The sequence below is a fragment of the Oncorhynchus kisutch genome, linkage group LG26, assembly GCF_002021735.2.
Source record: "Oncorhynchus kisutch isolate 150728-3 linkage group LG26, Okis_V2, whole genome shotgun sequence".
Taxonomy (NCBI): Eukaryota; Metazoa; Chordata; class Actinopteri; order Salmoniformes; family Salmonidae; genus Oncorhynchus; species Oncorhynchus kisutch.
The window spans coordinates 13,158,568-13,181,425 of NC_034199.2; the positions used below are offsets into that span (position 1 = coordinate 13,158,568).

The 22,858-nt window shown below is 40.6% G+C and overlaps 1 protein-coding gene across 1 annotated transcript in view; it reads right to left on the reverse strand.

The window, feature by feature from the left end:
* csrnp3 (cysteine-serine-rich nuclear protein 3) overlaps positions 1-21,166 on the reverse strand; it is a 65,433-nt gene extending 44,267 nt beyond the window's left edge. The window contains exons 1-2 of the mRNA XM_031805603.1: positions 20,926-21,166; positions 20,375-20,416 (exon numbers count right to left, since the gene is read on the reverse strand). The gene's annotated coding sequence lies outside the window, so the exon portion shown is untranslated. The remainder of the gene's footprint in view (positions 1-20,374; positions 20,417-20,925) is intronic.
* Positions 21,167-22,858: the final 1,692 nt, after the last annotated feature.

Consider the following 22,858-nt stretch of genomic DNA (forward strand, 5'->3'; position numbering starts at 1 on the left):
ACAGTATGCCCTGATGCCGGTCTGCCTGCTTTATGTAGCAAGCCATGGCCACATGACTCACTATCTGTAGGAGCGATCCATTTCCGTGAATGGTGTACCTAAAAAAAACTGGCCAGTGACTGTATATTCCTCATAATCAAATCAAATCCAATTTTATTTGTCACATTCTCTGAATACAACAGGTGTAGACCTTACCATGAAATGCACACTTACAAGTCCTTAACCAACAATGCAGTTCAAGAAAGAGAAAATATTTACTCAATAAACTATAGTAAAAATAGTAAAATAAAAAGTAACACAATAAAAATGACAATAAAGAGGCTATATACAGGGGGTACCGGTAGCGAGTCAATGTGCATGGGAACATGGTTAGTTATTTTGTACATGTAGGTAGGGGTAAAGTGACTATGCATAGATAATAAACAGCGAGGAGCAGCAGTGTAAAAAAAAAGGGAGGGGGACATGTCAATGTAAATAGTCCGGGTGGACATTTCATTAATTGTTCAGCAGTCTTATGGCTTGGAGGTAGAAGCTGTTAAGGACTTGGCACTCCGGTACCACTTGCCGTGCGGTGGCAGAGAGAACAGTCTATTATTTGGGTGACTGGAGACCTTGACAATTTTTGGGCTTTCCTCTGACACCGCCTAGTATATAGGTTCTGGACGGCAGGAAGCCTGGCCCCAGTGATGTACTGGGCCGTACGCACTACCCTCTGTAGCACCTTACGGTCAGCTGCCGAGCAGTTGCCATACTAGGCGGTTGATACAACTGGTTGATACAAAATGTTCTCAATGGTGCAGCTGTGGAATGTTTTGAGGATCTGGGGACCCATGCCAAATCTTTTCAGTCTCCAGAGGGGGAAGATTAGTTGTCGTTCCCTCTACACGACCGGCTTGGTGTGTTTGGACCATGATAGTTTGTCGTTGATGTGGACACCAAGAAACTTGAAACTCTCGACCCGCTTCATTACAGCCCGTCAATGATAATGGGGGCCTGTTCGGCATATTTAGCTCTATTAAATAAAAATGCAAATCATAAGCTGGACACACAATTCCATTGCACCACTGCTATTGACCTATATTTTGTCTGACTTGCAAAGTGGCTTTATGATTTCTGTGAAGCAATTTTGTGACAGCAGGCATGAACATAAACATACAAAATGTTGTGAATCAATCAATCTTAAAACAGTATGTGTGGCCAAGCTGGGCAGTTGTATTGAGGTCATGTGATAATGAAGTGTCCAACCCAGAATGCTCAGTGAAGACATGACACTAGGAAATTAAATAGAAGAAACATTTTGAAATAGATATCCCAAAGCTAACATATTTACTGTATCTTATGCATTGGTGAAGAACTAGTTCTGCTGTCCAAGAGTCCTATTGTTTATCATAAACATTATAAACACAGGTTCAAATAGGCATCTTAATCTGAGAGAAGCAGACATTGTGTGGATTGTCTGAGCTGTGACTGACATAACATCTGATGAATGTGTCTTATCCGGCATTCAGTTTTCAGTCTACCCACACACCTTGTATGTCTTGCTGAACATTTTCAACTAAACAAAGACTGAGAGAAGCATCATTGGCAGAAGTCCTTATTTCAGACGGTACCTTGACACATAATCTATTGATATGCACAGTCTCGGTAGATCCCTTGACAGGGGCAGCAGTGACGCTGGTGCATAAGAGACATTGGGGCAGGGTATTCCTGATTATTGTGAAGCTAGAGAGGGGGAAAGCTGGGTAGACTTCAGACACTACGGCCTGCATCCAAAATGGCACCCTATTTCCTACATAGTGCACTACTTTTTACAGGGCCCATAGGGAATAGGGTGCCATTTGGGATATAGCCCTGTCTCTCTCTCTCTCTCTGAAGCCTGTGGACCTCACCAGCCTTAGCCAACACTCAATACACCTAGATTGTTACAACATTAGCACATTATTCTTTTTTAAATTCTTCGAGCTCTGTCACGTTGGTTGTTAATCATTGCTAGACAGCCATGTTCAAGTCTTGCCATAGATTTTCAAGGTGAATTAAGTCAAAACTGTAACCCGGACCCATACAAATCAGTAGGGCTAGACAATCTGGACCCTCTCTTTCTAAAATGATCTGCCGCCATTATTGCAACCCCTATTTCTAGTCTGTTCAACCTCTCTTTCATATCGTCCGAGATTCCTAAAGATTGGAAAGCTGACGTGGTCATCCCCCTCTTCAAAGGGGGTGACACTCTAGACCCAAACTGTTACAGACCTATATCCATCCTGTCCTGCCTTTCTAAAGTCTTTGAAAGCCAAGTTAACAAACAGATCACTGACCATTTTGAATCCCACAGTACCTTCTCCACTGTGCAATCCGGTTTCCAAGCTGGTCACGGGTGCACCTCAGCCATGCTCAAGGTACTAAACGATATCATAACCTCCATCGATAACAGACAGTACTGTGCAGCCGTCTTCATCGACCTGGCCAAGGCTTTCGACTCTGTCAAGCATCGCATTCTTATCGGCAGACTCAATAGCCTTGGTTTATCAAATGACTGCCTCGCCTGGTTCACCAACTACTTCTCAGATAGAGTTACGTGTGTCAAATCGGAGGGCTTGCTGTCCGGACCTCTGGCAGTCTCTATGGGGGTGCCAAAGGGGTTCAATTATTGGGCCGACTCTTTTCTCTGTATATATCAATGATGTCGTTCTTGGTGCGGCTGATTCCTTATTCCACCTCTATGCAGACGACACCATTCTGTATACATCTGGCCCTTCTTTGGACACTGTGTTAACTAACCTCCAAATGTGCTTCAATGCCATACAACACTCCTTCCGTGGCCTTCAACTGCTCTTAAACGCTAGTAAAACTAAATGCATGCTCTTCAACCGATCGCTGCCAGCACCCACCCAACTAACATCACTACTCTGGACAGTTCTGACCTAGAATATGTGGACAACTACAAATACCTATGTGGCTAGACTGTAAAGTCTCCTTCCAGACGCATCTCCAATCCAAAATTAAATCTAGAATAGGCTTCCTATTTCACAACAAAGCCTCCTTCACTCACGCTGCCAAACATACCCTCGTAAAACTGACTATCCTACCAATCCTCAACTTCGGCGATGTCATCTACAAAATAGCCTCCAACACTCTACTCAGCAAACTGGATGCAGTCTATCACAGTGCCATCCATTTTTGTCACCAAAGCCCCATATACCACCCACCACTGTGACCTGTATGCTCTCGTTGGCTGGTCCTCTCTACATATCCGTCGCCAGACCCGCTGACTCCAGGTCATCTATATGCCTTTGCTAGGTAAAGCTCCGCCTTATCTCAGCTCACTGGTAACAACACCTACCCGTACCACTCACTCCAGCAGATATATTTCACTGGTCATCCGCCAAGCAAAAATTGCAAAAATCACTGAATTTGGAGACCTATATCTCCCTCACTAACTTTAAGCATCAACTATCTGAGCAGCTCACCCTTTCGCTGCAGCTGTACACAACCCATCTGTAAATAGCCCATCCAACTACCTACCTAATCCCCATATTGTTTTTATTTACTTTTTTTTTGCTCTTTTGCAGACCAGTATTTCTACTTGCAGATCATCAAATGCACATCTATCACTCCAGTGTTAATTAGCTAAATTGTAATTACTTTGCTACTATGGCCTATTCATTGCCTTAACTCCCTTATCTTACCTCATTTGCACTCACTGTATATAAACTTTTTTTTCTACTGTATTATTGACTGTATGTTTTGTTTATTCCATGTGTAACTAGGGGCGGCAGGGTAGCCTAGTGGTTAGAGTGGACTAGTAACCGGAAGGTTCAAACCCCCGAGCTGACAAGGTACAAATCTTTCGTTCTACCCCTGAACAGGCAGTTAACCCACTGTTCCTAGGCGATCATTGAAAATAAGTATTTGTTCTTGACTGACTTGCCTAGATGAATAAAGGTAAAATAAAATAAACTGTGTTGTTGTATGTGTCTAATTGCTATGCTTTATCTTGGCCAGGTCGCAGTTGCAAATGAGAACTTGTTCTCAACTAGCCTACCTGGTTAAATAAAGGTGTTCTCAACTAGCCTACCTGGTTAAATAAAGGTGTTCTCAACTAGCCTACCTGGTTAAATAAAGGTTAAATAAAATACAGTTAAAAAAATTGTCTTGTGGTTTAGTAACTACAATGTTGTTGATCCATCCTCAGTTTTCTCCAATCACAGCCAATAAACTCTGTAACGGCCTCATGGTGAAATCCCTGAGTGCTTTCCTTCCTCTCCGGCAACGGAGTTAGGAAGGATGCCTGTATATTTGTAGTGACTGGGTGTATTGATATAATTAATAACTGCACCATGCTCAAGGGGACAAGGTCTGCTTTTTTGAATCTTTACCCATTTACCAATAGGTGCCCTTCTTTGCGAAGCATTGGAAAACCTCCTTGGTCTTTGTGGTTGAATCTGTTTTTGAAATTCACTGCTTGACTGAGGGACCTTACAGATAATTGTATTTGTGGGGTCCAGAGATGAGGTCGTCATTCAAATAACATTTTAAACACTATTATTGCACACAGAGTAAGTTCATGCAACTTATTATGTGACTTGTTAAGCAAATGTTTATTCCTGAACTTATTTAGGCTTGCCATTACAAAGGAGTTGAATAGTTATTGACTCAAGACATTTCAGCTTTAAATTTTGTATTCATTTGTAAACATTTCTAAAAACATAATTCCACTTTGACATTATGGGGTATTGCATGTACAGTTGAAGTCGGAAGTTTCCACACACTTAGCTTGGAGTTGTTAAAACTCATTTTTCAACCACTTCACAAATGTCTTGTTAACAAACTATATTTTTGGCAAGTCGGTTAAAACATCTACTTTGTGCATGACACAAGTACTTTTTCCAACAATTTACAGACAGATTATTTCACTTATAATTCACTGTATCACAATTCCAGTGGGTCAGAAGTTTACATACACTAAGTTGACTGTACCTCTAAACAGCTTGGAAAATTCCAGAAAATGATGTCATGGCTTTAGAAGCTAATGTTAGGCTAATTGACATCATTTGAGTCAATTAGAGGTGTACCTGTGGATGTATTTCAAGGCCTACCTTCAAACTCGGTGCCTCTTTGCTTGACATCATGGGAATACCATAAGAAATCAGCCAAGACCTCAGAAAAACAATTGTAGACCTCCACAGGTCTGGTTCATCCTTGGGAGCAATTTCCACCATGGGACCACACAGCCGTCATACCGCTCAGGAAGCAGACGCATTCTGTCTCTTAGAGATGAACGCACTTTGGTGCGAAAAGTGCAAGTCAATCCCAAAACAACAGCAAAGGACCCTGTAAAGATGCTGGAAGAAACAGGTACAAAAGTATCTATATCCACAGTAAAACGAGTCCTATATCGACATAACCTGAAAAGCCGCCCAGCAAGTAAGAAGCCACTGCTCCAATACTGCCATAAAAAAGCCAGACTACGGTTTGCAACTGCACATGGGGACAAAGATAATACCTTTTGGAGAAATGTCCTCTGGTCTGATGAAACAAAAATATAACTTTTTGGCCATAATGACCATCGTTATGTTTGGAGGAAAAAGGGGAAGGCTTGCAAGCTGAAGAACACCATCCCAACCGTGAAGCACGAGGGTGGCAGCATCATGTTGTGGGGGTGCTTTGCTGCAGGAGGGACTGGTGCACTTCACAAAATAGATGGCATCATGAGGAATAAAAAATTATGTGGATATATTGAAGAAACATCTCAAGACATCAGTCAAGAAGTTAAAGCTTGGTTGCAAATGGGTCTTCCAAATGGACAGTGACCCCAAGCATACTTCCAAAGTTGGGACAACAAATTCAAGGTATTGGAGTGGCCATCACAAAACCCTGACCTCAATCCTATAGAACATTTGTGAGCAGAACTGAAAATGTGTGTGTGAGCAAGGAGGCCTACAAACCTGACTCAGTTACACCAGCTCTGTCAGGAGGAATGGGCCATAATTCACCAAACGTATTGTGGGAAGCTTGTGGAGGGCCACCCGAAACATTTGACCCAAGTTAAACAATTTAAAGGCAATGCTACCAAATACTAATTGAGTGTATGTAAACTTCTGACCCACTGGGAATGTGATGAAAGAAATAAAAGCTTAAATAAATAATTCTCTATTATTATTATTCTTACATTTCACATTCTTAAAATAAAGTGGTGATCCTAACTGACCTAAGACTATTTTTATTTGGATTAAATGTCAGGAATTGTGAAAAACTGAGTTTAAATGTATTTGGCTAAGGTGTATGTAAACTTCCGACTTCAACTGTATACAAGTGACACATCTTCTCAATCCATTTTAAATGCAGGCTGTAACACAACAAAATGTGGAAAAAGTCAAGGGGTGTGAATACTTTCTGAAGGCACTGTTTATACTGTTTTCTAGTCAAGGCTCATCTTATATAACTACTGCTGTACACACCTTTTCTATACATATACTGTCAATAATGTCTATACACACCATCATATACATATATATTTATATTCCTGGACTCTGACATTGCTCGTTCTAATATTTCTAAATTTCTATTGTTTTATTTGGGGATTTGCATGTATTGTTTGTGTTGTTAGGTATCACTGCACTGCTGGAGCTAGGAACATAAGCATTATTTATTTGTTTTTGATTTGATTTAAAGATCCTCTGCCATATTAGAAGTCTGAGGTTAGGCTTAACCTCATAAATCACTGGTGTCAGACGCAGCCATAAACAGCAACCTTGAGAGGCAGGCCGGGTCTCAGCTGGGCTCCCTGAGGAGGAGCTGAGGCCTGGATGATTATATATCTACAGATGATGTTGACGGAGGGTTCCTGCAACAGAGCATGTGGCGGAGAGAACATGAACACAACGCTGATGTATTCCACATTCGATGGTACTGTTTAGAGGGTGGTGAGCCTCCTAAATTATACATGAAAAGGCCGCGGAGGATTTTTTTTGGTGAATGTCTCGCTCTCCCTCTCTCCAATTCTCTCTCTTCTCTTCTATTCTCTCTCTCTCTCTCTCTCTCTCTCTCTCTTCTATTCTCTCCCTCTCTCTTCTATTCTCTCTCTCACTGTCAGTTAATCACGTGTTCAGGAATAACAGAATGCTCAATGTAATTTGCATCCCGGTGTCCCAAGGGGAAACTTGGTCAAGCCCACATTCCACACAAAATAAGTCAATGTAGGCTACAGGATGGTTTCAATCAAAGTGGTATGGATAAAAAAAAACTTTCCCCACATCTGAAAATAAATCAGGGATTATATGGAGAACCATCAAAATGTGCAGCAGAATGATGTTTTCAGACCTAGCGAACAATACTATGAGACATTAGCACAAGACATTGCCGATATATCAATCTACACATAAAACCAGACTCTGTGCATTAATAAAATACAACTATGACCGCTCTGTCTAAATCACAATAAATAAGCTGTGGTGGAGCGGGCACAATCATATTCAAACACTCAATGTTTCTCAACTATCAATAACACAATAATATAATCTATCTACACATTACTTATATACATGATAAGCTCATGGTCAAATTAAATTAAAAAAGGAGAACAACACAGTCCAAGAGGATATTGATGTTCAGGCAGCTCAGTGACAATTGGAAAGTCACATGCATAAGGAACAATGCACCAATTAAACACAAAGGAATCCATTCAAGAAAATGTGGTACATTTACAGATTTATGCAAATCAAGCTTTCACACGGGCTCCGTACATTTGTTAACTTGATGTTGCCCGAGGCTGTAGACAGCTCCACACACGAAAGGAAAGGAGGGAGTCGGACCAGCCCACTGCTCAGCACTCTGCACACGAAGGATGGGAGTCTGCCTGCCTGCTGCAGCTAGCACAGGGACCATTGATCTATCTGCTCCTCCTCACAGAACAATAGAGGAAACGGCGGTGCATGTCTTATCAATGCAGGTCGAGGGATGACTGAGATAAGAGTCTTATACCAACCATTAGGTTGTTTGTAGTACCATTATATCAAACTGGGCTGCACTGTTCCATTTCATAACATCGGCCATTAACATACATCTGCCAATAATATTTGTTTCTAAGGGGGGCGGGGGGGGGGGGGGGCGCACCTAATAAGGGTCGTTTTTTTGTCTGATTCTTTTTCAAAGGCAGCTGGTGTATAATCAAAAAAAAAGCAATTTCATGGTTTTACATATGGTCTTTCATAACATGGATTCATAAAACCATTACACTCTCACGAAAAGACAATCGCAGAAATAATGCTGCTCTTGGTTTGACGCTCGCAAGGAGCAGCAAAGGAATTCATCTGACAGCCTGACAACATAATCGATCCATTGTCTGACGAAATTAGTCAACATACAGCTTACAGTGTCTTAACTTTTTTTAAACACATTCAAACTTGGGCATGTTTTGGTGTAATTCAAGTCATGCACTGTGGAGGCATAATCAGGTTATTTCACACTAGTTGTCAATCACAATGCTAAGCTGAATTATTGATAAAAGCATGTTTTATTTATGACTGTGTTTTCCCATGCCACCTAAAAGTTCACAGAAGCCCTAGCTCTGGCAGAGACAGAGCTGCCAAGGCACCTCACAGAGACAAAGATGCTTTCATCTCTGTTACATGCGGAGGGAGCCGAGGGGTTGTGGGTCCATGTTAGCAGACATCATTATTAATATATAGTATCTGCTGAGATCTTCGAGCATTTTCATATGTAAAACATTAGCTCTGTTATCTGGTCAAATTCATGAAGCGGGTCATGCAGTGCTTGTACATAGACAGTGGAATAATAACTATGTTAATCTGTAAATAATCTCAGTACACCAAACGAAAACATGGTTTGAAGGTGCCTTTGGAGGCTAAAAGCTATATGCAGCTCTCACATTTCAAAGGATACATTTAGCCTAATTAACTCAATTCATCCTAATGGATACGGACTCCTGCAAGCTAGAAATAGGATCACCATCAGACAAACTTAGAAATGTACAGAATATCTACTGTAAATGAACATCTAATACAGTGCGTTATTTAATGTAGCGGAATGCAAAAACGAGAAGAAATATGTAACATGATACTTTCTCATGTAGTTATTCAAATAGATCAAATGACTCTCATTCTAGTTCTGTGGTTATACTAAATCAACACTTAGCGATTCATAATGATTCATACTGTATCTGAGGAATATTTTGTTTACAGTATTGCAACTTCTCTGACTAATGGTCTGACAAAATAAAAACATATACCACAATGGTAGTCATTTCATCAAAGAGTCCCCCCCCCCCACATTAAAACTGGTTGCCATAGTGATGGCAGGCATAGAGCAGCATGATGGAAATTGTTGATCAAAATTCACATCCAATTGAAAAAATGCCTTAAAAAGGTGTGCAGGCCCATTATCAATGAGAGTGCATCAAAATAGATAGGTTGCGTAACTATGCTACTGTGTTCATGACATTCAGACACACTATCAGAGTTATACATACAGTAATAAATTGTTGTTATTTATGTGGACCTCCAGTAATTAACAGTGCAGGTTCAAGTACCCAATTGTCATACTTGAGTAAAAGTCTAGATTACTTAGAGTTGAAAATAAAAGTCCCCCAGTAAAATACTACTTGAGTAAAATCAAAACATATTTGGTTTTAAAAGTAAAAAGTATAAATTATTTTAATTTCCATATATTAAGGAAACCAGAGGGCACCATTTTATTTTTTTCCTATTTTTTGTTTGTTTACGGATAGCCAGGGGCACACCCCAACACTCAGACATCATTTACAAACGACGCTAGGGGTTTAGTGAATCTGCCAGATCAGAGGCATTAGGGATGACGAGGGATGTTCTCTTGAAGTATGTGAATTTGACAATTTTACTGTCCGGTTACTGTACTTTTGGGTGTCAGGGAAAATGTATGGAGTAAAAAGTACATATTTTTTTAGGAATGTAGTGAAGTAAAAGTTGTCAAAGTTGAAATAGATCATGAATTTGCATCCCGCAAAGGCGGAGGTGTTGCTAACATTTACGATAGCAAATTTCAATTTACAAAAAAAAAATATGTTTTCGTCTTTTGAGCTTCTCGTCATGAAATCTACGCAGCCTACTCAATCACTTTTTATAACTACTGTTTACAGGCCTCCTGGGCCATATACATCGTTCCTCATTGAGTTCCCTGAATTCCTGTCGGACCTTGTAGTCATAGCAGATAATATTCACATTTTTGGTGACTTTAATATTCACATGGAAAGGTCCACAAACCCATTTCAAAGGGCTTTTGGAGCCATCATCGACTCAGTGGGTTTTGTCCAACATGTCTCTGGACCTACTCACTGTCACAGTCATACTCTGGACCTAGTTTTGTCCCATGGAATAAATGTTGTGGATCTTAATGTTTTTCCTCATAATCCTGGACTATTGGACAGCCATTTTATTACGTTTGCAATTGCAACAAATAATCTGCTCAGACCCCATCCAAGGAACATCGTGCTATAAATTCACAGACAACACAAAGATTCCTTGATGTCCTTCCAGACCCCCTCTGTCTACCCAAGGATGTCAGAGGACAAAAATCAGTTAACCACCTAACTGAGGGACTCAATTTAACCTTGCGCAATACCCTAGATGCAGTTGCACCCCAAAAAAACTAAAAACATTTCTCATAAGAAAATAGCTCCCTGGTATACAGAAAGTACCTGAGCTTTGAAACAAGCTTCCAGAAAATTGGAACGGAAATGGCGCCACACCAAACTGGAAGTCTTCCGACTAGCTTGGAAAGACAGTAGGACCATGCCCCAGGACTACCTGACATGATGACTCCTTGCTGTCCCCAGTCTACCTGGCCATGCTGCTGCTCCAGTTTCAACTTCCACCTGACTGTGCTGCTGCTCTAGTTTCAACTGTTCTGCCTTATTATTATTCGACCATGCTGGTCATTTATGAACATTGAACATCTTGACCATGTTCTGTTATAATCTCCACCCGGCACAGCCAGAAGAGGACTGGCCACCCCACATAGCCTGGTTCCTCTCTAGGTTTCTTCCTAGGTATTGGCCTTTCTAGGGAGTTTTTCCTAGCCACCGTGCTTCTACACCTGCATTGCTTGCTGTTTGGGGTTTTAGGCTGGGTTTCTGTACAGCACTTTGAGATATCAGCTGATGTACGAAGGGCTATATAAATAAATTTGATTTGATTTGAGTACCGTGCAGTATCGAAGAGCCCTTACTGCTGCTCGATCATCCTATTTTTCCAACTTAATTGAGGAAAATAAGAACAATCAGAAATTCCGTTTTGATACTGTCGCAAAGCTAACTAAAAAGCAGTGGATGGCAGTGGATGGCTGCGAAAGTTCTACTTTTAAACTTGGACAAAACAGAGAAGCTTGTTTTAGGTTCCAAGAAACAAAGAGATCTATTGAATCTGACAATTAATCTTAATGGTTGTACAGTCGTCTCAAATAAAACTGTCAAGGACCTGGACCCTGATCTCTCTTTTGACGAACATATCAAGAATGTTTCAAGGACAGCTTTTTTCCATCTAGGTAACATTGCAAAAATCAGAAACTTTCTGTCCAAAAATGATGCAGAAAAATTAATCCATGCTTTTGTTGCTTCTAGGTTAGTCTAGTACAATGCTCTACTTTCCGGCTACCCGGATAAAGCACTAAATAAACTTAAGTTAGTACTAAATATGGCTACTAGAATCCTGACTAGAACCAAAAAATTTGATCATATTACTCCAGTGCTAGCCTCCTGACACGGGCTTCCTGTCAAGGCAAGGGCTGATTTCAAGGTTTTACTGCTAACCTACAAAGCATTACATGGGCTTGCTCCTACCTATCTCTCTGATTTGGTCCTGCCGGTCACAAGACGCAGGCCTCCAAATTGTCCCTAGAATTTCTAAGCAAATAGCTGGAGGCAGGGCTTTCTCCTATAGAGCAAAATTTTTATGGAATGGTCTGCCTACCCATGTGAGAGACGCAAACTCGGTCTCAACCTTTAAGTCTTTACTGAAGACTCATATGCTGCAGTAGTTTGTGTGTCGGGGGGCTAGGGTCAGTTTGTTATATCTGGAGTACTTCTCCTGTCTTATCCGGTGTCCTGTGTGAATTTAAGTATGCTCTCTCTAATTCTTTCTTTCTCTTTCTCTCTCTCTGAGGACCTGAGCCCTAGGACCATGCCTCAGGACTACCTGGCATGATGACTCCCAGTCCACCTGGCCGTGCTGCTGCTCCAGTGTCAACTGTTCTGACTGTGATTATTATTATTTGACCATGCTGGTCATTTATGAACGTTTGAACATCTTGGCCATGTTCTGTTATAATCTCCACCCGGCACAGCCAGAAGAGGACTGGCCACCCCACATAGCCTGGTTCCTCTCTAGGTTTCTTCCTAGGTATTGGCCTTTCTAGGGAGTTTTTCCTAGCCACCGTGCTTCTACACCTGCATTGCTTGCTGTTTGGGGTTTTAGGCTGGGTTTCTGTACAGCACTTTGAGATATCAGCTGATGTACGAAGGGCTATATAAATAAATTTGATTTGATTTGAGTACCGTGCAGTATCGAAGAGCCCTTACTGCTGCTCGATCATCCTATTTTTCCAACTTAATTGAGGAAAATAAGAACAATCAGAAATTCCGTTTTGATACTGTCGCAAAGCTAACTAAAAAGCAGTGGATGGCAGTGGATGGCTGCGAAAGTTCTACTTTTAAACTTGGACAAAACAGAGAAGCTTGTTTTAGGTTCCAAGAAACAAAGAGATCTATTGAATCTGACAATTAATCTTAATGGTTGTACAGTCGTCTCAAATAAAACTGTCAAGGACCTGGACCCTGATCTCTCTTTTGACGAACATATCAAGAATGTTTCAAGGACAGCTTTTTTCCATCTAGGTAACATTGCAAAAATCAGAAACTTTCTGTCCAAAAATGATGCAGAAAAATTAATCCATGCTTTTGTTGCTTCTAGGTTAGTCTAGTACAATGCTCTACTTTCCGGCTACCCGGATAAAGCACTAAATAAACTTAAGTTAGTACTAAATATGGCTACTAGAATCCTGACTAGAACCAAAAAATTTGATCATATTACTCCAGTGCTAGCCTCCTGACACGGGCTTCCTGTCAAGGCAAGGGCTGATTTCAAGGTTTTACTGCTAACCTACAAAGCATTACATGGGCTTGCTCCTACCTATCTCTCTGATTTGGTCCTGCCGGTCACAAGACGCAGGCCTCCAAATTGTCCCTAGAATTTCTAAGCAAATAGCTGGAGGCAGGGCTTTCTCCTATAGAGCAAAATTTTTATGGAATGGTCTGCCTACCCATGTGAGAGACGCAAACTCGGTCTCAACCTTTAAGTCTTTACTGAAGACTCATATGCTGCAGTAGTTTGTGTGTCGGGGGGCTAGGGTCAGTTTGTTATATCTGGAGTACTTCTCCTGTCTTATCCGGTGTCCTGTGTGAATTTAAGTATGCTCTCTCTAATTCTTTCTTTCTCTTTCTCTCTCTCTGAGGACCTGAGCCCTAGGACCATGCCTCAGGACTACCTGGCATGATGACTCCCAGTCCACCTGGCCGTGCTGCTGCTCCAGTGTCAACTGTTCTGACTGTGATTATTATTATTTGACCATGCTGGTCATTTATGAACGTTTGAACATCTTGGCCATGTTCTGTTATAATCTCCACCCGGTACAGCCAGAAGAGGACCGGCCACCCCTCATAGCCTGGTTCCTCTCTAGGTTTCTTCCTGGGTTTTGGCCTTTCTAGGGAGTTTTTCCTAGCCACCGTGCTTCTACAACTGCATTGCTTGCTGTTTGGAGTTTTAGGCTGGGTTTCTGTACAGCACTTTGAGATATCAGCTGATGTACGAAGGGCTATATAAATACATTTGATATAAATGGTACAGATACCTCCAAAAAACTACTTAAGTAGTACTTTAAAGTATTTTTACTTACATATTTTACACCACTGGTAAATAACTGTTCATGTCAGGTCCAAATCATTTGTTTTGTTTCCAAATAGAACCATCACTTCAAGCTCATCAAGATGAAAAGGAAAACACATTTTAAGTTAACTCATAATAAGCTGGAGAGAGAAAGCACATTCCACATGGATGTCATGGCAACATCTCATGGGAGCCTGATCCTAAACCCTGAAAGAGCCAGCAAAGCTTGTACATAGCCAGACCAAATACACTTAAGGACTAGTCATTTCAAATATGAAATTGTGAAAATGATGATAATGCATTTTAATGTTACAGCTGCAGTGGGGCAAAAAAGTATTTAGTCAGCCACCAATTGTGCAAGTTCTCCCACTTAAAAAGATGTAATTTTCATCATAGGTACACTTCAACTATGACAGTCAAAATCAGAAAAAAAATCCAGAAAATCACATTGTAGGATTTTATGAATTTATTTGCAAATTATGGTGGAAAATAAGTATTTGGTCACCTACAAACAAGCAAGATTTCTGGCTCTCACAGACCTGTAACTTCTTCTTTAAGAGGCTCCTCTGTCCTCCACTCGTTACCTGTATTAATGGCACCTGTTTGAACTTGTTATCAGTATAAAAGACACCTGTCCACAACCTCAAACAGTCACACTCCAAACTCCACTATGGCCAAGACCAAAGAGCTGTCAAAGGACACCAGAAACACAATTGTAGACCTGCACCAGGCTGGGAAGACTGAATCTGCAATAGGTAAGCAGCTTGGTTTGAAGAAATCAACTGTGGGAGCAATTATTAGGAAATGGAAGACATACAAGACCACTGATAATCTTCCTCGATCTGGGGCTCCACGCAAGTTCTCACCCCGTGGGGTCAAAATGATCACAAGAACGGTGAGCAAAAATCCCAGAACCACACGGGGGGACCTAGTGAATGACCTGCAGAGAGCTGGGACCAAAGTAACAAAGCCTACCACCAGTAACACACTACGCCGCTAGGGACACAAATCCTGCAGTGCCAGACGTGTCCCCCTGCTTAAGCCAGTACATGTCCAGGCCCGTCTGAAGTTTGCTAGTGAGCATTTGGATGATCCAGAAGAAGATTGGGAGAATGTCTATTGGTCAGATGAAACCAAAATATAACTTTTTGGTAAAAACTCAACTTGTCGTGTTTGGAGGACAAAGAATGCTGAGTTGCATCCAAAGAACACCATACCTACTGTGAAGCATGGGGGTGGAAACATCATGCTTTGGGACTGGTTTTTTTCTGCAAAGGGACCAGGACGACTGATCCGTGTAAAGGAAAGAATGAATGGGGCCATGTATCGTGACATTTGGAGTGAAAACCTCCTTCCATCAGCTAGGGCATTGAAGATGAAACGTGGCTGGGTCTTTCAGCATGACAATGATCCCAAACACACCACCCGGGCAACGAAGGAGTGCCTTCATAAGAAGCATTTCAAGGTCCTGGAGTGGCTCTGCATGGAGGAATGGGCCAAAATACCAGCAACAGTGTGTGAAAACCTTGTGAAGACTTACAGAAAATGTTTGACCTCTGTCATTGCCAACAAAAAGGTATATAACAAAGTATTGAGATAAACTTTTGTTATTGACCAAATACTTATTTTCCACCATAATTTGCAAATAAATTCAATAAAAATCCTACAATGTGATTTTCTGGATTTTTTTTCTCATTTTGTCTGTCATAGTTGAAGTGTACCTATGATGAAAATTACAGGCCTCTCATCTTTTTAAGTGGGAGAACTTGCACAATTGGTGGCTGACAAAATACTTTTTTGCCTCACTGTATTTGAAAAGACCGGCTGAAAACTTCTGCCTGCTTTGTTGGGATTGAGTTTTGCCCTGCCTGGTGACATCAACGGTCGGTAAATGAGTTAATAGACCAATAAGAAAGAGTGTTCCAAACCTCTCTTCCAATAACAGCTAGTTTTCCCCTCCCCACTCAGACCACTCCCAGACAGTCCTAGATAAATTATTGCTTGAGAAATTGCTCTTTGCTAAGAAGCTGAGTTTCTTTTTGACAATTTTAATTGGAAACAATCACACCAAGGTACATAATTGTTACTCAGAAATGATTTGATAGAGATAAAAAATGGTTGCATTTGGCCATAAATGTAATACTGGCATATACAGTTTTGTAAGTCTATAGAATGGATTGACATGGTCTTCCAATTTCAAGAGGGGTGAACATTAGTTGAGACATTAAAAGGTGAGAAAATAGGAATATCATCAGATCAATATTTTTCTAAGACTGATTTTAAATTGTTTAATTGTTGTGTTGTGATCTTGTGCCCTGAATAATCAACATGCTTAAGCCTAAGGACATGCTTCCTAAACAGAACATTCCAACTGATCAACAAGATATGAACCACTGATCTAAAGCACCAGCTACTCCCTCCCAAAAACAATCTTCTAGCCTGACCTGTTGGCCTGTTTTTACAAGTCAGTATGAATGGAACTGCAGGCCAAGTTTAAAGGAAAGCATGAATCCCTGTCATTCCCACAAATGTTGGCTCTGAATGTGAAACTGTGAGAAGACTACTCACCCGCGCCAGAGTCATGCAGGGACATTCTACTCTGTACTATTATCTTTAAAAAGTCGCACTACCTTCTCTCTAAATCTTTAATGAACCACATTCAATGCGCCCAAGCCAACTATGCTACAGTTTTTAATAGCAACGCAAGGCAGATTCAGTTATTCAAAAAGGTACCAACATTCAAAAGGCTCAGTTATTCACAAGGTAAACACATTTAAATCAAATGTTATTGGTCACATGCACGTGTTTAGCAGATGTTATTTCGGGTGTAGTGAAATGCTTGTGCTTCTAGCTCTAACAGTGAAGTAATATCTAACAGTTTCACAACATATACCCAAAATACATATAACTCTAAGTAAGGAATAGATTAGATTAAATATATATATATATATATATATATACACACACACACACACACACACGTCAGAGCAGCATTACACTAAGATACAGTGGCATAGTATAGAATACAGTATATACATATGACATGCATGATGCATCTACAAACAATTAAAGTGACTAAGATAACATATAGTATAGAGTACAGTTTACACATGAGAGGAGTATTGCAAGATACAGAGACATTATGTGTGTGATGTGCTGTAGATGGCGGTTTAACAGTCAGTGGTGTAGTATAGAATACAGTATATACATATGAAATGGGTGATGCAATATGTAAACACAATTTCAAAGTGAGTAAGATACCGTAGAATAGTGTGTGCAAGCAGCCGCCTCTGATGTGCTAGTGATGGCTGTTTAGCAGTCCGATGGCCTTGAGATTGAAAAACAGCTTCTGTCTCTCTGTCCCAGCTTTGTTGCACCTGTACTGACCTCGCCTTCTGGATGATAGCGGGGTGAACAGGCAGTGGCTCGGGTGGTTGATGTCAAGGACATTATCTTTTTGGCCTTCCTATGGAATCTGATGCTGTAGGTGTCCAGGGGGAGGGAAGTTTGCCCCCGGTAATATAATTTAGTGTATGTTTCAATGTTCTTTAATGTTCTCTTAAGCACCACAAATTAGTAACATATGTGTATGAATTGGATTTGTAATATATCATTACAAATAATTTTTTTGAATAAACAGTATTTTTTTTTTTATACAGTGCCTTAAGAAAGTATTCAGACCCCTTGACATTTTGTTACAGCCTCATTCTAATATGTATATAAAAAAAAGAAAACCTAATCAAGTTACAAACAATACCCCATAATGACCCTTTACTCAGAACTTTGTTGGACATTTTTTCAGCGATTAAAGCATCAAATCTTATTGGGTATGACGCTACAAGCGTGGCACACCTAGTGTCCTGTTGGAAGGTGAACATTCGCCACAGGCTGAGGTCCTGAGCACTCTGGAGCAGTTGTGTCAAGAATCTCGCTGTACATTGCTCATCTTTGCCTCTATTCTGACTACTCTCTCTGCTGCTGAAAAACATCCCCACAGCATGATGCAGCCACCACCATGCTTCACCGTAGGGATGGTGCCAGGTTTCCTCCAGACGTGAAGCTTGACATTCAGGCCAAATAGTTCAATCTTGGTTTCATCAGACCAGAGAATCTGGTTTCTCATATTCTGAGAGTCTTTAGGTGCCTTTTGGTAGAGTGCTGCAGAGATGGTTGTCCTTCTGGAAGGTTCTTCCATCACCGCAGAGGAACTCAAGAGCTCTGTCAGAGTGAGAATCAGGTACTTGGTCACCCTGACCAAGGCCCTTCTCCCCCAACTGCTCAGTTTGGCCGGGCAGCCAGCTATAGGAAGAATCTTGATTCCAAACATCTTCCATTTAAGAATGATGGAGGCCACTGTGTTCTTGGGCACCTTCATTGCTGCAGACATTTTTCAGTACCCTTCCCCAGACCTGTGCCTCAACACAATCCTGTCTCGGAGCTCTACGGACAATTCCTTAGACCTCATGGCTTGGTTTTTGCTCTGACATGCACTGTCGACTGTGGGACCTTATATAGACAGGTGTGTGCCTTTCCCAATCATTTCCAACCAATTGAATTTACCACAGGTGGACTCCAATCAAGTTCTAGAAACATCTCAAGGATGACCAGTGGAAACAGGATGCACCTGAGATCAATTTTGAGTCTCATCACAAACGGGCTGAATAGTTAGGTAAATAAGATATGTATGCATGTCAGTTGAAGTCAGAAGTTTACATACACTTAGGTTGGAGTCATTAAAACTTGTTTTTAACCACTCCACAAATTGAATGTTAACAAACAATAGTTTTGGCAAGTCTGTTAGGACATTTACTTTGTGCATGACACAATTAATTTTTCCAACAATTGTTTACAGACAGATTATTTCACTTAATCACAATTCCAGTGGGTCAGAAGTTTAGATACACTAAGTTGACTGTGCCTTTAAAACAGCTTGGAAAATTCTAGAAAAGTATGTCATGGCTTTAGAAGCTTCTGATACGGAGTTAAAATCTATTTGGCTAAGGTGTATGTAAACCACCGACTTCAACTGTAAAATAAATAATAATTATATATGTAGATAGCACCAGTCAAAGGTTTGGACACACCTACTCATTCAATATGTATTATTTCATAGTTTTGTTGACTTCAATATTATTCTACAATGTAGAAAATAGTCAAATAAAGAAAAAACCTGGAATGAGTAGGTGTCCAAATGTTTGACCGGTACTTTATTTCTAATATTTGCAGGACGTAACATATCATACAAAACGGATGACATAGTACACAATTTGACGACGTCTTACCCAAACAACGTGAACCACGTTTGGCCCATGAGCACCACTTTCAAAACTACAGGCTGGAATTATACATACGTTTGAGAGTGCATATTTAACTATGTAACAAGACATGTACTAATTAAGTCACATTCCTGTGAGGACAGGTTGCTGACGGATTGCATAGACTAACAGATGGATTAGGGAGGAACAAAATCATTGCCAAGATAAGAGGTGGAGCCCCACCCTTGCCCCACAGATCTCAATCACTTTGCTGGATTGAGTTTGTGTGTGTGGTGTGTGGTGTGTGTGTGTTGCACAGAGCTGTCTCAGTGGCTCCTTCCTGTTTGGCAAAAGAGAATGGTTGAGCCACAACAAAGAGGGTATAGCTGGATAACGAGACACGCTGCCATATTCCAACCCACCACTTCATTGGCACAGCATGTCTCCCCAGCTGCTGCCAACACTGACATCCAATTACATGACCTTTGCTATCTAACCCATTTTGATAAGGCATTGAATAATCAGCCTGGCAATTCTACCTAAAATCACCATCCGTTAAGACTATTTTTGCTCTCTAAAATGGCACTCAGTATACTACTGCTCGGTAAAGCCTGTATTGTGTCTGTTGAAGAAAATAAATGCACATCCACCAGAGGACTTTTCAGCCATTCATCCACAAGGCCCAATAATGTAAGCCTTTGGGTGTTTCACAGTGTCAAAAGCCATTGGAAAACTCCATGTATCTAATATGCTGTACATTTTGAAACATTGAAGCATGTATTGAGTACCTTATATCGTCTTATTGCCATCTCATAATGATCCTGACTAAATAACAGCCAAAATGCACATCACAGATGCTACAATGTGTTTGCATCAATTTCATATTTACACCCGAAGCTGTATCTGGTCTAACCCTTCCATCCTGACTCAAGTTTTTCCTATTTAATAACCAGTCTATATTGGAGTAGACCAGATGTCAGTCTGAATATCAAGATCAAATCTTACCTTCAGATGTTACAATAAGAGCTTTTGTAGCAAAACTGCAACAGCTGAGCAAGCTTTTAATGGAATATCACAGGCCATAAATCCAACACATCAACCCAAACCGAAGGCAGGTGACATCACATTTCTGTATTCCACGGCAAAACTTGTTAGACAGTACAAAAGAGACAATAGACTTAGTCTTACCTTAAATAAAAGATGTAGGTATGCTGTAGCGAATTCTCTATTCTGTGAAAAAAAAATACATGTACCGTAAATGAGCCTGTAGTGAACGATTATTTCCAGAAGCAGTGTAGCAGCCAGGGTGTCACATAAAATCAAGCTGAAAGTGACTGTAAAATGTAACCGCCAATGAACTCGAGGTGATATAGGTAATAGAATACAGTGCATTAGATTACTTTTCACTGGGAAGGTCTGTAAAGATTGACCTGTTGGAAATGATACGTTTTCATTAATCCTTTCGATAATAGTCACAGAAACGTGCAAAACAACTGCTGTAAATTGTTCTGTTAAAAGCCAGACCTGCATTTCACGCACACGATATTCAATATGTCACAAAATATACAGATAATTTCCGCCGGGTCCTGGACAAGATCGAAAAGCATGCAATCTGAAGGGAGCAATTATTTAGTTCCAACACGAAGACAATCATACGTCAATGAAAACTGTGATCAAACACATGATTTAACTCTACGACAGATTGCTAAGGATAATGATCCTCAAGTTGCGGCACTTACCATTAATTTCGTTTTTCAGCCTTTATAAGCATTCACTGATTGTTCAATGATGCCCTCTCTGAGTAACCTAATTAAGCGAGCAAATTATACGCTTTTTCTTAAAGAATGTAATTCACTCCATTAATAAAAAATAAAAAAAAACTCCAGTATTGCAGTAATACATAATTGATGTGCACCGTAATTAAGATTTGCCTACCCGGCATAGTTGTGTCGCATCCAAAGTGCGCGTTCATAGGCAGTTCTTCCGGATGCTCGTGGAACATTGAGGGTGTTCGATTAATCTCGCCCGGGCGCCCTTGTAGCTGTGTTTTGCATCGGCTGAAAGTTGATTGCATTCTATTCAAAGCCCACTGCGATCACGGCTTAAAACCAAAGTAACGTAATTAATCACGTGTGTAATTAATAGGATTCTGTGTTTCCCATGCAAAAGTGATTGCTTTATCAGTCTTCCCAATGAAAAATAGTTAGAAAATGGAAATATTTATTTTATGGAAAATAGATGGTGTACGTTTCTGGTCGATGCACCATGGTGCTGCCTTGACAAAATGACCAGGTGGCACAGATTACTGTTCAATTTGAGAAGGGCGCGCCTCCCTCCACGCTTTCGTCTGTTGGGCCATTGCCTGGTGCCCAGCATTTCAGCATAATCGAATCTGCCCAATGGTGCGCGTCAGTCTGACAGCTACATCAGCAACGTGACTTCCCTCAACCAATCATTTCACATGGTTCAAGGAATCAGGAATAGAGTACCACACAGTTTGTCATAATAAAATCCTAGCGGTTCAACAAGGAAATGGTTCCAATCGTTTTTCCCATAGAGGATTTTAGAAGCACTTAAAATAAGGGCTGTGTTTTGTGTAGACTTACCATGGTGTGACATTTTGATAACAGTGTAAATCTCTCTAGGACAAGATTACTTTTATCAATATATTTGCCTGTATTTATCCCCCCAAAAAGACATGCTATTTAGCTGCTAATGTGGCTATCATAAGAACTACAAATGCAATATTTTTATTTATTTAACTAGGCAAGTTAGTTAAGAACAAATTCTCATTTACAATGACGGCCTACACCAGCCAAACCCGGACGACACTGGGCCAATTATGCACCGTCCTAATGGACTCTCAATCACAGCCAGTTGAATTACAGCCTGGTTTCGAACCAGGGTGTCTGTAGTGACACCTCTAACACTGAGATGCAGTGCCTTAGACCGCTGCTCCACTCTGGAGTCCAATGATGATCTGGATGAGACTGCCGAATCAAGGCAAATGTAAGAATCTCTATTGTTAGTAAATAATACATTTGCACAATTTCTTTACATTGACAATTCTGTGAACTGTCTTGTGCAAGTTTTAAATTGACACAATTACCTGTCAGCTAGAGATGATGTTCAAGAGCTTGCAGGGATTTGAAGTCTTGCATGATGTCTTCTTTGATGCTAATTGGCATTTTTGAATCTGACAGCAAATAGAGACTAATAAATGTATAAAAGTCCCCTTGTCTGACAGATTTACATGGTTATCAAAACTTTACGCCAGGGTTAGCCTACACGAAACACAATTTTTATGTGTTTCTAAAACCATCTATGGGAAAAATGAATGGTGGAAAAACGATTAGAACCATTTCCCTGTTTGACCGCTAGGTTTTATGGGTATTATGACACCTCCACTATGGGGCTCTATAGTCCTCTAAAACCTTTGTACAGAAATGTCTCTATGCTGGCTTCACATGCTCCTGGGAAATGTGAAACTGTTACACGTCGCTGACCATCATTGGTTACCGCCTTTCAAAGTGTGTTGCATTATGAGGATAAACATTGTATGACTTGCGCCTACATATCAACTGCATAAACTTTACAAAAATCATGTGATCAAAGGTCATGACGTTTGGACTAAAGACAACTGCAAGTTTTTGCAGTTGCCCTTCACCAACT